Raw genomic sequence first — 17,275 nt, 5'->3', positions numbered from 1 at the left:
CCCGCCCTGTCACCAGTCGTATCTCAAATGCTGTAAGCCATCTTGGATGAAGACCTCCACAAGTAAATGAAAGCCCACCATGCAAGGCGCTATTTATAAATGCAAAGCTGTGACCCCCCGAATCCCCCAGTTTACCTGTCTGTGCTCGTATTGCACAAACAGTCATGTGATGTAACCCGTCACTTAGGGTGGCACAGGGGTTAAGAATTTAGGCTGCCAACCCCGAGGCTCCAGCTGGAAAAAAGAGATGTAACCAAGGGTGCCCACCCAATAAAAGTCATAAAGAGTAACACGTGTGAGGTCACGAGGCAGTCGGAAGATCAGGGTTCAAATCCCCCCCAGGGACTCCCTGCAAGACCCCCCAATGTGGCACTTCATTAGCTGGCTGGTCAAAGGTGGAAAGAGCAGACCTGGAGTGGGCAGCTCCTCGATGTCAAGGCGCTACACTTCTGCCACTGCGGGGAGTCAATGCACTGAATGAGAACGAGGCGGGCAGCGTGGCATGGAGGTGACACCTTTGGACTTCATACCCTGGTGGGGGGTCAAATCCCACTACTGACATGGAGAAGCAAAAGTAATGGAAGCACTTGTACCGCCACAGTAAGTAAACGAGAAGTCCGCTGTAGACCCCCCCCCCCTCACTGACCCCCCCACAGAGGTGGGCTGGAGCTCAGCAGGCACATAAAACCCAAAGTCCACCCCACTGCCTTTGAGAGCTTCCACCGAATGCCTTGGGGCAAATGTGAGGTACCCGGGGCCCTGCTGCTTTAGATGGTACTCACTGCGTAAGGCGCTATATAAAATCACGAGGTGGGGGCCTGCTAGACGGCCAGTTTACACCGAGGTGACGTCCGACATTTGAGCCGCGCGTGGCTCCGTTTTTCTTTCTCACCCCCCACTTGGCGCACAGGCGGGTGAAGTGACCTGCTCAGGGTCACACCGCGTCAGCAGTGGCATTGGAGTCCACAGCCTTACCCGCTACACCACCATGCCAGCCAGCCAGCTCTGCGCCCCTCCGCTTTGGCACTCTACCACCTGCTGGGTTGGCCATTTTCAAACGCCACCTTCTTCTTTTTCGTCGACGTCTTCGTGACGCTGTGCTGATCATTTTCAACACTCGCATTCAAGGCGCTATAAAAAGCCCGAGGAATTAGAAAGCAAGCGTTATAAAGCGCCTTGCACATCGCGAGGCGTCCCGCAAGCGTCCCCACCGGCGTCAGTGAAGAAGTGCGCCTCTTGGGGAGGAGAGGAGCAGCCCAGTTACCTCTCAATGGACCGAGCGAGCCAGTAGTGCCCAGGGACTGAGTGGGCAAAGAGATGGGACGGTCACCTCAGCCAAGTGGCACCGGCGCTCTCTGGTGTCGCCCCAACCCCCCTCGATCGTCCCCTCCAAAAAAAAAGAAAAAAGAAACAGCAAAGCGCCGCTCCAAGCTGACAAGCGCGAGCACCAAGCAAGAAGGAGAAACCGACCAAGTGACAGAAAAGCCACAGAATGAGAGAGTGAGGCGAACTCCGGCAAAGTGGCGAGTCCTCCGAGCCGGGAGGCTCCCGTGCCCGCCGCCCAGGCGGCTCCGCTCTGCGCTCGGGGGCGCGCGGTCCGGTCCGGCCCACTCCGGTTCGGCCCGCCCCGTCGCCCGTCGGTCCGTCTGCCTGCTCCGCGCTCAAGCTCGGCTCGGCTCGGCGGCGGACTTGTCCAACATGGTAGGGAGGTTGTTGTCGAGCGGCGCTCTCTTGTCATGTCCTCGCAGTGCCGGTAGTGGTGCTGTAAGGAGAGTGCGCGGCTGATTCGGCGCGGCGCCCAGGAGCAGCACGTCTGTCTGCCTTCACGGCTCTTTGCCGCCCGACATAAACAAGCCCACTCCCAGCGCAGCGAGCCCCGCGCACAAACGGCACTCCGCCCCGCCGCGTCTCAGGCACCCGCCAGCGAGCTCGAAGCCCCGTTCCAGCGCGGGCTCGGCCAGCGGACCGCATCTCGCACCAGGCAGGCAGCGGCTGCAGGTGAGTGGCTCTCGACCGAGCGAGCCGGGGACTCGGGTGAGGGAGGGAGCCGCGCTGGAGGAGGCCGCCGGGCCGCCAGCGCCGCGACCCCGAAGCCGTGGGGTCGGCGGGGGAGGGCTCTAGCAGGCCTCGGCGGGCCGTCCGCCGGGGCTCGCCGGCTCCGGACGTTTGGGCCGCTGGAGCGGGCGCTAGTCACGTCACGGCCGGGGGTGGGGGGAGCAGTTTGGCGGTGAAAAGGTCCGGTTTTCGGCTTCCCTCATTCGACCGTGGCAGAGGCCCCAGTCGGTGTGGCCTAGTAGCGCCGCCCTTTGTTTGAGCGTTTGTTTTGATAGTAGACGCGGGGTTGCTCGGGGGGCTCGCCGGCTCGGCTTTTAGCGGTCCTCGCGTCCGCCGCCCGACGTTTGTCGGGTTCATTTCCTTAACTTTATTTAATTATTTACCGTTTTCGGCGCTGCTCTTTGGTTTCTCGGCTTGTTTCCGCTTCCTGCAGGACAGACGGCGTCGCGGCTCCCACTTCCACGGCCGCTTTTGCCCGACTTGACGCGCCGCGGACAGACGGCGTGGCTGGACTTTGGGGTCGGGACCCCCGCTTTTTGGGTTTTGCTCCCTCTCGCTCGTCTGTCTGTCTCTCCGTCCCCCGAGGGCGCTGCGGTTTGCGCGCGAGCCCACTTTTGAATTTTCGGTCTCCAAAGCCGTGGGCTGCGCCTCGTTCGGCTCGGGACTTGACCCTCCGATGACCGGCTGAACGGCCTGAGCCCCTCCGATTCGGACGGCGGCTGGTAATTGGGCACGTGGGGTGGCGCTGCGTTACGCCCCCTTGAACGAAAGGCGCTATATGGCCTCCTGCCCTCGTGTCGTGTATGGGTCCTTGAGGGGCCACAGGCCGTCCGCGATGCCGACCCCCTTCACGTTTTCCTTTGCATGTTTTTGCCGCGTTGATCTACAGAAGACCCCGCTGGTCCCTCGCTATAGCGCCTTTTAAGAATGGGGGGGTTATGTAGAGGGGGCACCTGTGTGCCCATTTGTGGGCAGTGATTCTCTGACCCAGCTCTGTGAGTCGGTGGTCTCTGCCTTGGTGTCGCAGAGGGAATGCCACTAGAGGATCCCCCACTTTGTCTTATGGCACCTTGGCACAAAGGTCAGAGCTGGGCATGCAGTCCAGGGCTCATGTGCCCATTTATGAACCCGCTGAGCACCCAGAGATTGGCAAACCTCCATCTGCAGTCGCCCCCCAGTCTGGGGTCTCCACGGCAGGCAGGATGGACCCCTTTATTTTATATAGCGCCTTGGCAGGCATACGTGGTCAGGGCTGGGCCTGTGTTTGCCAGGCTAACCCCTTAACCACTCTGCCCTCTGCTTAGCCTCCCATGACACTTCTGAGCTGGCCAAGGTTGGCACTTGTAGTCATTCGAGGTAGCTGGGCACCCATGGCGCTCATGTACTGTTTGTGGAAGGGGCTTGAAAAATCCTGGGCTTCACTGTGCCCACCAGTGGTGTGGAGGCCTCCTGTTAGAACTGAATGGCATCTGCTAAGAGCACGCCACTTGTGCCCCGTATAGCGCCTTTCACGGGGTCTGCACTTCTCAAGGGCGTCGCGGTTTGACTGGGGGCCTTTGTAGCGGTGCCTACCTGGGTGACCGCCTCACCTGTGAAGGTGTCCTCAGAATGCGGCGTTGGTGTCAAAGTGTTAGCTGGCAGAGGGCACACATGTAAAGCCTCCATGCCAGCCCATCATCGACTTGCGTGCTGTGACCTTGAGAATACTGGGTGACATTTAGTTGCCCCTTTGGCTTCCCGTTTCCTTGACGCGTCGTCTAACTTTTTAGTGTGCTGCCCTACTCATTTAATTCTTCGTCTTCTTCTTAGCAGGCTGGCACTTTTCTCCGTGCAGCTGGTGAATCACAAGCTCAGGGGACGTCACGGTTGTGTCTTTACACCGGAGCTCCGGCAGGTTCAGTGACTTGCTTGGGGTCTCTCAGTGACAGCCTTTAAAGTCCTCAGCCTGCTAGTGACGTTCACTTAAACGCGTGCTGGCATTTGGTGTGCCCTGGCACTGCCCCTGGCACTCGTGTTGCTGTGCCATAAGCTCCGCTCACAGGCTTTGCTTTGTTCCTGCAGGTGCAGTGATTTCTTTTATAGCCCCTTAGCCTTGGGTGATGTGCCCTCTCCATTCCACCCGAGTGCCCGTCGTGGCACTCCTGTAGTAAGTGATGAACACCGACCTGCTTACCCTTCTGATGAGTGCCAGAGTCCCCCATGACCTTCAGGTTGGTGACATGTCGGTGTGCACACTGGATGGACAGTTGTGACACTTGCCAGGGGTTCGATTTCTTCTTTCCTCCTCGGCTCTGGCGGTGGTGGTGTGCCACGCCGCTGCTCTCGCCAAGCTGGTGAGCCTCTCTGGATGAGCTGCTGGGTGATGTGAGGTCGTCCGTCACCGACTTGACTGTGTCCTCACTTGCTCTGTCATTTTGCCACCGTGTTGTCAGTTTTGTGACATTTTGTGATGGCGCACCCTTTGGCTTGGCTTTAGCCCCCCCAAGCTGATGGTGTTGAACGTGTAGTGGGCACTGAAGGAGCGCATCGCAGGGCATGTGGCACCGTGGGGCGTACAACTTCCTTTGAGTCCTGCAGTAGTACCTGGCAGAGGTGATGGCAATCGTCGGGGGTCCGTCTCAAGTTCATTTATGACACCCCTCGTGCTCGCACTCCCCTGCCAGTCCCTTTCGTGTATTTTACTGAGCGGGCACAGCTGTTTATTGGCATTGTGTGTGTTCAGATTTATTTGCTCACTCACAGTTGGGTATGTGTCTTTGTTTTTTTATTATTGTACTTTGTCACTTTTGTACCCTATTGTCACTTGTAAACTCCTTGACTGCGTGTTCTGTGGATGGCACCTCATAAAGCCAAGCTTGATTGAGTTGGCAGCCTTGTACGGTCCACACCCTTGGTCAGTATGGCACACTGACATTTTCTGCCTTCATCCGGTCGATTCCAAGAGTGATAGAATGGCAGAGGGTGTCTGTGACGTCACATTGGCACCTTGGCGGCTGGCATCTTTGAGCCTGTCTGTGGTACTGCTTTGCTGTAGCAGGGGGCTTCTGAGCAGTGAGTGTTGGTGGCATATGTGCCCTGTGGATGGGCACAGACAGAGGCCTGTTGTAGGGTATACCCGGTGTGTTTATCATGCCAGGTGCTGTGAAACTGGGCAGGTTGTGTTCTCTGTGTCGTGGTGGCCAAGAAAATGTTTGGCTGAGAACGGAGAAAACACAACTTGTGATACAGCAAATGCCCACGGTGACCAGCGCTGGACAATCAAACAAGAAACATCCATGAAAAAGAATCTCCGGTCAGTCGTGTGGCGTGAGTCTCACACACACACACACACAGGGTCAGCCAGTCGTATCCTCCGTTCAGCCTTTCTGGTTCAGTTAGAACACTCTGGACGAGATCAGGCCATTCAGACCACCAAAGTGTATTAACATCCAGTTGAGTTTTAAAGTCCCTGAGGTCCTCCTGTCCACCGCAGTACTTGGTCACTTACTCCACGTGTCTGTCGTTCTTTGTGTGAAGTAAAACTTCCTGATGTTTGTGTGGAATTTCCCTTCACAAGTCTCCAGCTGTGTCCACATGTTCTTGATGATCTCATTTTAAAGTCACCTACTTGATCCACTGGACTAATGCCCTTCATCATTTAAACACTTCAGTCAGTCAGGTCTCCTCTTCATCACTGTGAAGGCTCAGCTCTTTTCATCTTTCCTCCTAACTCACCCCCTGTAGCCCCCCGTAATCAGCTCAGTCGCTCTTCTCTGGACCTTCTCTTGTGCTGCTGTGTCTTTATGGAGACCCAAACTGCACCCAGGACTCCAGATGAGGCCTCACCAGTGGGATATAAAGACACAGCAGACCCTCCTGGGACTTGTACTCCACATATCAAGGTGCTATATTACCTGAGCTTCTGAACACTGTCTGGCAGTTGAGTCCACTGTGACTCCTAAACCTTCTCATAAGGTGGACTCTCGATTTTCAGACCCCCATTGTGTATTCCCACCTCACATTTTGACTTCCTATGTGTAATTCTTTACATTTACTGACATTAAATTTCATTGTCCATAAATCTGCCCAAGCCTGTCTGCTGTCCAAGTCCTTCTGTGATGATATAACAGATTCCCAATGATCTGCCAGTCCACCTCTCTTGGTAACCTCTGCTAACTTCACCAGCTTGTTCCTTATATTCCAATCTAAATCATTTATAGATATTTAAAATAGCAGCGGCCCCCTCACTGCCCCCTGCTGGTCACCACTCTTAACATTGGCCAGTTCTGATGAGGTTCCTCACCCTCTGCTTCCTGTGTCTGAGCCAATTCTGCACCCATCTACACCCTGAACTGCCACTTCTTTTAGTTTGATGCCCACCCTCTCATGTTGCACCTCATCAAATCCTTTCTGAAAGTCCTCCTCAATAATCTCATCTGCTCCGTATCCTTTTGTTCTTCCTCGTAGAATTCCAGACCTTCATCTTCTGACCGCTCTGTTAAACTCCTCTCCTCTTCTTCTCCTTATTAATTCCTTCCATTCATTTTCCTGTGATGCCCGTTAAGCTCACTGGCCTGTAGTTGCTCTGATCTGCCCGGTCACCCTTTTTATATAACGTCCTTCAGCATCTCCTCAGTGCTCAATGACTTCCTAAATCTTTGTCAAGGGTCTCTGTCTGCACCCGCTGGCCCCCCTAAGACCTCCGTGGTGAGTATTCTCAGGTCCTGGTGATTTGTGTGATTTGATTTGATTTGTTGAACGCCTAACTCTAGAAGATGATAGTTATCCACAAACCGGACACCTTTTCAATCAAACACAGGACTATTGACCAATGAATGGGGGGGGGGGGTCAGTTCAAAGGCTCCGTTGGGTCCCATTCTATCACAAACTTGGTCACATCTGTGCTCCACTAAACACGAGTTTCAAAATCACATGGGGCGAGTTAACATGTAAGACTTTTACCGTTTTTAGCCGGAGTGTCCCTTTAACACAAACCGTGAAGTCCGGATCATTCCGCGCACACTCGGCCGACGTGCCAGACGAGCCCAGCAGCTCCACGTTAAGCCCTGACTGACTGACTGGCACACGTTAGAACAGCAATAGTGCGGTCTTTCCAGGTTCTAGAAGAAAGCTTTAGAGATTTAACACGAGAGTACTTGTCAGCATTGTGGTACAGCGGGCAGCGCCATGCTCTCGTCCCATCAGCCATTCCTCCAAATGTCGATGTGATCTTTAGAGCTGCGGCTGTGCGGACTGATGGACTGTGGCGGTCCGGCTCAGCTCCGTGCTCCCTTATGGGAGTCTCTTGAACCCGAACCATCGTGAGCTGTGATAAGCCAGGCAAATGAGGACCCACACACTTCCAGCAGGGGTTTGGTGCCACGGTGCGTAGAACCAACTAAACGGTGATCAGCGTCCTCAGTAAATAATCCATCAAACCCCAAAGTGAATGTGCGGGTTAAAACAATCCAACAAATGAGTGACGATCCAGTAAAACAAAATTAAACCCCCCAAAAAAAGACCAAACTCCCACTCCCAGGTGCAGACGTCTACCCTGCTTACCCCAGATGGGATCCTGCAGCCAGGGGAGACGTCCTGCCGACTGGCACAGCCATCCTTTTATCAGCAGCTCTCAGCTGTGTGCCCTGCCTCTCCTCACCTCCGCCCAATGCAGGAGCCCCCTGTGAACATCAGGTAACTCCAGCGCCCCCAAGGAATATCCGTTGACGTGGCCCTCTTCGGCCCCCTTGAGCGTCGGCCCTCTGCTCTCCTGGTGCTCTCCATCTCTTCTACCTCCTTCTCTCGTTTGTTCTCTCCCTCTGCCATGCAGGCTCCTCTTCTATCGGCTCGACTGGGTGCAGGTGTGCTGTGCCGCTGCCTGTGGGTTAGGAATGAGACACCCAAGTGGTCTGCTCACCACAGTTGGCCAAGGACCCCAGTCCTTCCCAGGATGTGATTATTTATTTAAAATTGCACTTCGTCACGGACCACTCGACACATGACCCCCCGTTTGGTCCGAGTGGAGAGAAATCCCAAAACACATGACCTAGGGAGGCAGTTTTTGGGTCTTGATCAGATGGTGTGTAGTCTGCGGCCCCTCGTCCCTTTGTTCATGTGGGTGACTGTCGTCCATTTGGCTGGGAGTTTTTTCCTTGGATGTCCAACAGTGCTGCCCAAAAAAAAAAAAAGGAAATTTGAATTCCAAAGAAGTCACTAAATAAGAACAGCCTGCAGCCACTGCGGACCTCCAGGACCGGAGTTGGGGACCACCATGACAGACCCTTCCATTTCCCCACCCTAATTTAAAAGTTAAGTTGCAGACACTGAAATGTCACCCGTTTGTATGTTTTCAGAAGTCGATTGTCCCTCCTTACAGAATTGCTCAGGATGTGCCAGGTCAGTTGGGGAGCGGCAGTGGGCAGCAGTTCTGCCACAGATGTTTGATGGGTTAATGGCCACCCTTGTTATGTTATGCCACTCCATTGTGGCTCTTTGGACAGAAAGCATAAAGTGGGGAGGCAATTTGTCTGACAACAGGACAAGGAGCCAAAGACAGCGGGATTTCTCCATATTGTGCAGCACTCGTCTTCCCATCAGTCCCAACCGGACTGCCAGTCCCAGCATCCCCCCAACAGTGCAAATGATGTCCCCTGACCAATGTGTGCCACACACACCACTCCGAGGTCCAGCTTGAGAGGTGCCGTTTAGTCTCATTAGGTTTCAGCCACATCTTTGAAGGATTGTCCAGGTGACGTTTGTTTGTTAATTCTTTAGAGGTAAGAACATTTATTATTTTATTTATTTATTTGTCAGGCTGCTTCTTCCTTAAAGGCTTGAAGGAGCTCTAAACGTCTCCTGCAGTCACAGTCCTGACTCGAGTGGCAGTTGGCGTCACAGTGGCCTCCCTGACAAGTGCCATTCCTTCAGGTTGGCCTGACCTCTGCTATGTGCCTGTAGTTTACGATTTTTGTTTCTTTTCTGTACGGTGGGCTTCTCTGAGGTCTATTCAGTGCCTTTGAGGTGGTCTTGTCCCTCTCGGACATCTCCAGTTCTCTCCCTGACTTGCTTTCGAGGCTCTTTTGTCCTGATTTTGGTTTGCTGTACCCCTCTTGTGGACCTCGGGGTCAGAGAGGTGGACTTTACCGATGAATTGAGAACAGGTGAGGAGACCACCGGTGTATTGGGAGAGTCAGTCAGGTGAGACCTAGCACTGCACAGAGGGAGCCTGAGAGTGACAATGGGGAGGACGACTTGTAAAATGTCACCAAGTGGGTGTTTCCTTTTTTAGCAGATTGTTGTTTCTTGTGATTTGGCCTGATGGGCACTGCTTTGTAGATCAGCTGGTAAACTTCTGACTTCAGCAGATTGAAAGTTTAGAACGTTGGGATGAGATGGTCGTGTGCAGGTTTGACCTCTGAAAACCAGCTATGAGTAAAGAGCAAAGGGAGATGAGGAGGAGACTCAGTTGATGGGGGGTTAGTGCAGTGGATCGAGACGGTGACTTTAAAATGAGTTCATGAGGGACACGAGGACACCGCTGGAAACTCGATAAGGGAGGAGAACCACAGACACCTGGAATAAGGGACCAAGTAGTGTGACGGCCAGCAGGACTTGAGGGACCTTCCAGAACTTGACTTGATGTCATTTTGGACCCTCCAGGTGGACAGGACTGGTGAGCTTTGTTGGGCTGTGTGGTCCGTCCTCGTCCACATTGGTGTGTTGTCAATTAACAGTAAGTGGTACGGACTTGGGGACGAAAGACACCAAATGCTGAAAGGCCTGGCACCACAAGTTTCACAATTTGACTTTCTGAATTGTATTGGAAAGCAGCGAGCGTGTTATGTGCGTGATGCCAAGATAACGTGGTAAGCTTTTCATCCTCCTTGTGATTTTCATTGCACTCCTCCAGGTGTCCCACTAATTTAAGGCGCCTTTTCATGATGTCCACACTAGTGGGTCTGACGCGGCCTTTCACCAATTTATGAAATGCAAACTCAATGCCCATTTAGAGTGGCAGTCCTGTGTGTTGAGTGCAGTGTGTCTGTGTGTGTTTTTAATAAAGTTCTCGACTTGTTAAACACTCCCAAGCAGTCTCGACAAAGTCATCTCGCACCTTATACAGTGGGCATAGAAAAGAACCCCCCCCTTCGACATATTCCCATTTTCTTTGCTTTACAGCCTTAAATGTAAACACACAAACTCACTTTACTTACTCAATGCCACCTCAAACATCCAAGTGAAAGAAACCACAGCTACAGTTCTGAAGAATTATAAAAAATCAAAAACAAGACCTACTGAGATTAATAAAGGATCAGCCCCCCATGTCATTTTGTTGACCCCCCTTTGCTTTAATGACGGCCCTGAGTCTGTTGGGATTCTTCTCTATCAGTTTTGCACATCTAGATTGAGCCCACTCAATATTTGTCCCCCACTCTTCTTTACAGTTTAACTGTTGAAGTTCGGTCACATTGGATGGTAAGTGTTGGTGGTCTGCTATCTTGAGATCTTTCCACAGATCTTCACTGTGATTGAGGTCTGGGCTCTGACTGACCACACCAGGACATTCACTTTTTTCTCCTTCAGCCCCTGTGTGGTCCATTTTGCTGTGTGCTTTCGGGTTGTTGTCGTGTTGAAAGGTGAACATTCTGCCCATCTTCAACTGTCTGGCAGAGGGTAGCAGGTTTTCCTCCAGAATTTGATGGGATTTTGCCCCATCCATTGTTCCTTCTACCCTAACGAGAGCCCCCAGGCCCCCCACAACAGGATGCTGCCCCCTCCATGCTTTACTGTAGGTATGGTGTGTTGTGGATGGTGAGCTGCATTGGTGTTGAGGCCAAAGAGTTTGAGTTTGGTCTCCTCTGACCACTTGGCATCAGAATCTTCAAGGTGCATTCTGGGAAAGCTCAAATGAGCCTTAATGTGGCCTTTCTTGAGAAGTGCGACCCTACTGAACAAGCCACCATTGTGGAGTGCTTGTTGTCACATGCACACCATTAATGACCACTCTTTGCCGTCAAGTCCTGTAACTCCTTCAAAGTGGCCATTGGCCTCTCAGTGGCCTCTCTTACCAGTTACCTCCTTGCTCTTCCATCCAGTTTGGAGGGTCCTAGTCGTACCAAACACTTCTTTATGATGGACTTTACTGAGCTCCTTGGGATTGATAAAGCCTTTGAGATGTTTTTGTCTCCATCTCCTGCCTTATGTCTGTCCACAACTCTCTCCCTGAGATCTTCTGAAAGTGTCTTGCCACCCAAAGTCAGTTGTGTGCTGTCAGTGGCACTGCCAAGCAAGGGAATGAATGGACCAGGAACAGCTTCACTAATCACACTCATTACAGCTGAGCACAGCCAGTAACCGCAATGGAAATGGGGGCACTGACACCTGATGGAGTTTAGGGGGGGTCCTTTACTCATCTCAGGATTTCTTGTTTTTGATTTTTTTATAATTTTTCTGAACTGTAGCTGTGATTTCTTTCACTTGGATGTTAGAGGTGGCATTGAGTAAGTAAAGCTGGGAAGAAATCTGAGTTTGTGTTTACATTGAAGGCTGTGAATAAAAAAAAAATGGGAATATTTCAAAGGGGGGGGGGGTTCTTTTCTATACCAACTGTACATTCATAACGGTGTTATGCTAAAAATTGTGTACATTTTATAAAAGAGAACCTGCAGTTTTAAAATGCTTTGCAGTAAAAGTCAAGTTCAAGTTGCTTGATTTACAGTCAGAAAAGAGAAAATTGGTGAATTCCATCCCTTGGTATGCCGTGGCGTGCGTCGGGTCATAAGGACATCAGGAATGTGACCGACGAGGGGAGACCAGTCAGTCTGTTGATCGCTCGTTTGTTCAGCTAAGCTGGCCCAGCATCTCCTCAGGATTGTTCTTGAAGGTTCTTGAGCTTTCGGCCTCCTCTTCTTGTCTTGGTAGTTTGCTGCTGATTGCCACAAGTGAAGACGTGCCTCCTGGCATTGAGGTCTCAGGACTCTAAACAAATCCAAATCTTATTATGGGATATCATCTACTGTTAATTTCTGCTCCGTACTTCTAAAATTTTTATTTTTATACTGTATTGAGGATTTGTTCTGTGTATTGTATTTACCCCCCCCCCCCCCCCCCCCCCCTTCTTTTGACACCCACTGCACGCCCAACCTACCTGGACAGGCGTCTGTCTCTGTTTGAACTGCCTTTCCCAAAGTTTCTTCCATTTTTTTTTTTCCCCCCCTACAAGGGTTATTTTGGGGGGGAGTTTTTCTTTGTCGTCTTAGAGAGTCGAGGCTGGGGGGCTGTCAAGAGGCAGGGCCAGTTAAAGCCCATTGCGGCACTTCTTGTGTGATTTTGGGTGATATCAAAATAAATTGTATTGCCACTGACGTCCTCAGGTACCCAGTTCGCCATTCAGGTCTACTTTAGCAGCGCTCTGGAGGATTTTGAAGTCAAGGATTTGGTCCTCACGCCGTGTCCTCCGCTCAGACTGATCAGGTTTAATTCTCGGGGTCTGTCCCAGTGGGAGAGTAACCAGGACTCGAGGACAGCTTCACGTGCTGCTCGGTCTTTTTCACTTTCTTGTATTCAAAGTAAAGGGAAAGTATTGAAATTGTCCAAAGATTCGATGTCGAGATTTTGATGAATCTCGGCGTTTTAGACCTCCCCGAGTCTGAAAATACCGTTTTTGGAATTGTGTGTCCGCGTCTGTGTGTGTAAACTCGATAACCTGAGTACACTTTCACTTTGGTCAAACACATTTTGCATACAAGTATGAGGTACAAACGTAGATTTCTATCAACTTTTGGGCTATTTCTGCTAACTCGAAGTGGTCCTTTACCTTTTCTTCAACTTTACTTTTCTGATGATTGCTCCATCTGTGACTCATTTGATTTGATTTGTTGTTGTTGGTTCTTTAATGTCCATAATATAAGAAAATGGAATCCTTGTCTTGCGGTTTCCACCTCAAATATCTGAGTACACGAGATAGTCGAAGGGAGACCGACCACTCGCTCCAGGTGGGGTCCGCGTGAATCTTTAGCATGTGGAGTGGTGTCAGTGGGCATTTGTGTTAAAGATGGCCGCCTTGGCAGATCGCGCTCTTGTCAGTTTGCAGAGCACCACGGGTGTGTTCTGAAGTCGGGCGTTACGTTTAGTCACGTCCAGTGGCTTTTGTTTTTTTTGCCAGGGTTTACTTTTGACTTGTGTTTGTTCAGAATCCTGTTTGTCAAAATAGGACAAGCGACACTTCATCTAATTTAGACAGCAGCGCGTCTTCATTTGTGTCTGACTCGTCCCCGCCTGACTGGCGTTCAGCATAAGCACTCGTGTCGAGTCGTGCAGCGCCTGGCATGCTGCTTGTGTGACAAGGGCTGGACGGTTTTCACGTGACCAGGGGCTGCTGTAGTTTAAGGTGACAGCTGCTGAATGGGCACAGTAGAACAGACGACAAGAAGCTCTGACTGAACTCCATTTGCTTCTTTCGTCGATGCACCACCCGGCCCAGCTCTGTGTTCTGATATCCTTCTGAAAGACCCTCCTGATCCTTCACTGATGGCACGTTGTCCCGGCCCATCACCGAACATGACGTGACCACCACCGTTCTGCTTGAGCTTCTTGTGGTGCCCTGGTCCTGATTAGCGGCCAGTGGTCTTTGCCATGGCCAGAACTTTGTCTTATTGAGTAGAGAGAGGCCTGCTCTTCCGATCATTTTGTGCAACATGTCATTTCTTGAGAGATTTGGGCTGCTTGTGTCGTTCTTCTTAACTTGATGACATTTTAATGTAATTGAGGCAGGACATCCGTTTGTTGTTTTGTAGGAGTCGTTGATGAAGAAGCTTAGAAGTTTACAAGTGAGCCGAGGTAGACCCCCAGCCGTACACAGCAGGCCAGACCTGGAGTGTTGCTGTGCCTGCCTGAGACGGACCCGAGTGTGTGTGAGGCAGGCTGATTGCTACCCACCACATTCACGTGATCAGTTTATTTTTCCAAACACAGGGTCACAGTAGGCTGAGGCCTCACTCAGCGGTCGTAGGCCCACAGGCAGGTTTAATATTTAATAATATTAATTCATTACGTGAATGTAGTGCTTTTCCAGGTACTCGGAGCGCCTTACACAGCGAGTGCGGAGCCCCCACTAATGTGCAGCATCCACCTGAATGAGGCAACAGCAGCCATTTGTGCGCCAGTACACCCACCACACATGAGTGGTGAGAGGCAGTAAGAGACAGGGGATGATTAGGGGGCCGGAATGACCAGGCTGTGGTGGGCTGCTTATCACCCCTGCTCTTTACGAAGGAGGCCCAGGGATCTTTAATGAACACAGAGAGTCTCGTCCAGAGGACAGCACCATTTTTACAGCCTTGTGTCCCCACCACCACACATTCAAACCACGGGGTAGGCGCCCCCTGCTGGCCTCACCAGCCCCTCTTCCAGCAGAATCCCAAGATGTTCCTAGATGGTCTCCTATCTTCTAAAGTTCATGAGGTGTGGCTGCCAATGTGACTTCCAGACACAAACCAATCTAGCTGGTTGTCTTTCAGATGTGGGTGGAAGTCCGAGTACATGGAGAAGGTCCACATGGATAATAAGAGAACCAGCAGACTCCACACAGCTAGGACTTGTAATATTCTGCAAACAACCGACCCTAAATATGACTTTACATGGACGGCGTTAGCCACTGAAGACCACGGGGCTGATTACTCTGCCCTCCGAGTCAGTGAAAGCTCAGGGAGCAAATTCTTATATAGGAGATGGCCCAGAAAGATCAGAGTGTAGTTATGGGGGAGAAACGGATTTGCTGGCATTTCAGAAGACAAATGCAGTTAGCCTTAGAGTTAGCAAGGCATGCTGGGACATAACTGTGTAAATGCTTGGGCTATCGTTGCACTGCGTTCACCTGCTAGCTAAGTGGTCGAAGCTCCGGCTTGTGACGTTTCACCTTCCCACTTCAGTGTGTTCACATGAACAGGAATTTCCAGTTGGGCTGAAACACAGGGTTCTTCTGGATTTGTTATTTGGTCTGCAGAAAACACACAGACATACTAAACGTACAGCGGGGAGAATAAGTATTGAAGACGTCAACGTTGTTCTCAGTAAATATATTTCTAATGGGGCTACTGACATGAACTTTACACCAAATGTCAGTAACAACCCAAGTAATCCACGCAGACATCAAAACAAATAAGACCATCAATGAAGTGATGTGTAATAAAGTGGAATGACACAGAGAATAAAGCAATGAACACATGAAGAAAGGGAGGAGCAGAAAGCCCTGGAAAGCCAAGAAAGCAGCTGACGTCTGTCAGTCCTGAGAGCCCCCCGTCAGTGCCAGTAAATATCCGCTGCTTTAGTCCTCTTTGATGGCCTGTCATCACCAGGGTGGCACACAAGAAACATCTCATGATGGGGGAAAGCACCGGGCTCTCTCAAGACCTTCACAACCTTTCTGATGGCTTTGGTGACAGATGTACTTCTAAACTTCTGAATGTGTCAGTGAGCACAGCTGGGGCCGTAATCTGGAAGTGGAAAGAACATCATCTCACCATAAACCGGCCACCACCAGGCGCTCCTCTCAAGATTTCTGTCCAAAGAATACTCAGAAGAGCCGAGGACCACTCGCCGAGAGCTTCAGAATGACCTGCAGTGAGCAGGTCCAGTAAGTCTTGCACTCCACCACCATGACCTCTACACATGCTCACCATACAAGACTCCACTGCTGAAGAAAAAGTACATTGAAGCTCATTGAGAGTTTGCTGCGTGACATTTGGACAAACCAATGAAATCTGGGGAGAGTAGAGTCTGGTCAGAGGAGAGCAAAACTGAACTCTTTGGATGTCACTGGAGGAGAAATGGAACCGCACATCATCACCCCAAAAACACCCCAAAATACTGGCAGACTTGATAGAATTGCAGGAAGGACGAATGGAGAAATGTAACGGGACATTCTTGATAAGAATCTGCTGCCATCTCCCAGGATTGTGAAGATGAAACGAGGGGGGACATTTCAGCAAGACAAGGATCCCATACACACAGCCAAGGGAACTCTCAGTTGGTTTCAGAGAATAAAGAAGCTTCTAGAATGGCCCAGTCAGTCAGTCACCCGACTTGAAAATCCATAGACAGAACTGAAGGTCAGAGTTCATAGAAGAGACCACCAGGACCATCCAGATTTAAAGACTGTTTAAGCGATGCATGTGACTCGTTTCTCCACACAGGAGGTGTCTTGAGCTGCCATCACCCACTGAGGCTTTTCGGTACATTTCGGCGCGAGTGTTCAGTTCTCACCCACTGTATTTATTACTTGGCCCCAAATTTAGCTGACCAGGTGATATTTTTATTTTTTTCACTGAAGTGAAAGGTCAGTGTTACGTCAGAGAACTCAGGAGAATTTGGCTGTCCTTGGTTTTCTCTGAATTGCTGTGTCCAAGTTCATAGGACGTTCGTGTGAATGTTCCACCTCGGATGTTTGTATTTACAGTCCTCCTGTCCCCATAGCGTGAGAACACTGGGCCAGGACTGACCGTACTCTCCACGTGAAATATTTCTGGCAGCTGTCATTCAGAAACAGATTTATTTGGCCTGCTTTCACCTCCGTATATTATCACCCTGATGTTTCAGACTGCAGTATAACTGAAGTGGGCCATCTTGTTGGGGTGCATGTTGACCAGACTTTGACAAAAGTCTTAGAAAGGGAAAGAGTGGAGATGGTCAGGGAGCAGTGGAGTAGCTTTGGAAGTGGCATGTTACACGTCGTGGAGGACAAGTTCATCTTGTATTTCAGAAGCAGCTAGAAATCGATCTGGAACTCCAGAGTGGAGCAGTGAGGAGCTAAAATTGAATCCGTAAAGGAATGAAATGGACAAATACGGCGTTCAAGATAAATAGCTATGGGGCCTACCACAGCCGTGAGGAAGCTGAGGTAATCAGTCCAGACGAATCGCAGACCAAATGGCCAGGACTTGGTGACGTCTCTCCTCAAGTGCTTAAGGAGGTCAGAGGGCAAAGATGAAAAATATGCGTCAAGGAGTCTAACTGCACACCGGAGAAATTTCAGTACCTTAGAAGCTGGAAGGTATGAGAAAGATGACCAGGCTGATCCTTAACTACAGGCCCGTGAGCGTAACAGTTGCCGCATGCAGTCAGATATTCAAAGCAGTTGTTAAGTAGAAGGTTGAGCTACACATGGGACAGACTGGAGCATTAATGAGCAGCTGGCATGGGTTCAGGAGAGGAGGTCATGTGTGACCAATATGGAGGGGGTCTA

The 17,275-nt window shown here is 50.9% G+C and overlaps 1 protein-coding gene across 2 annotated transcripts in view; it reads left to right on the top strand.

Moving 5' to 3' along the window:
• The first annotated feature begins 1,456 nt into the window (after positions 1-1,456).
• The window catches only part of ino80db (INO80 complex subunit Db), a 32,226-nt gene continuing 16,407 nt past the window's right edge, over positions 1,457-17,275 (top strand). Inside the window, exon 1 of one of the 2 annotated variants that reach the window (XM_051930971.1) lies at positions 1,457-1,998. The gene's annotated coding sequence lies outside the window, so the exon portion shown is untranslated. The remainder of the gene's footprint in view (positions 1,999-17,275) is intronic. The other variant, XM_028806105.2, reaches the window with a different exon arrangement.

The sequence above is a fragment of the Erpetoichthys calabaricus genome, chromosome 8 (assembly GCF_900747795.2).
Source record: "Erpetoichthys calabaricus chromosome 8, fErpCal1.3, whole genome shotgun sequence".
In the NCBI taxonomy this organism is placed as follows: Eukaryota; Metazoa; Chordata; class Cladistia; order Polypteriformes; family Polypteridae; genus Erpetoichthys; species Erpetoichthys calabaricus.
The sequence above is the reverse complement of the archived record's forward strand: the minus strand, read 5'-3'. Positions and strand labels throughout refer to the sequence as shown.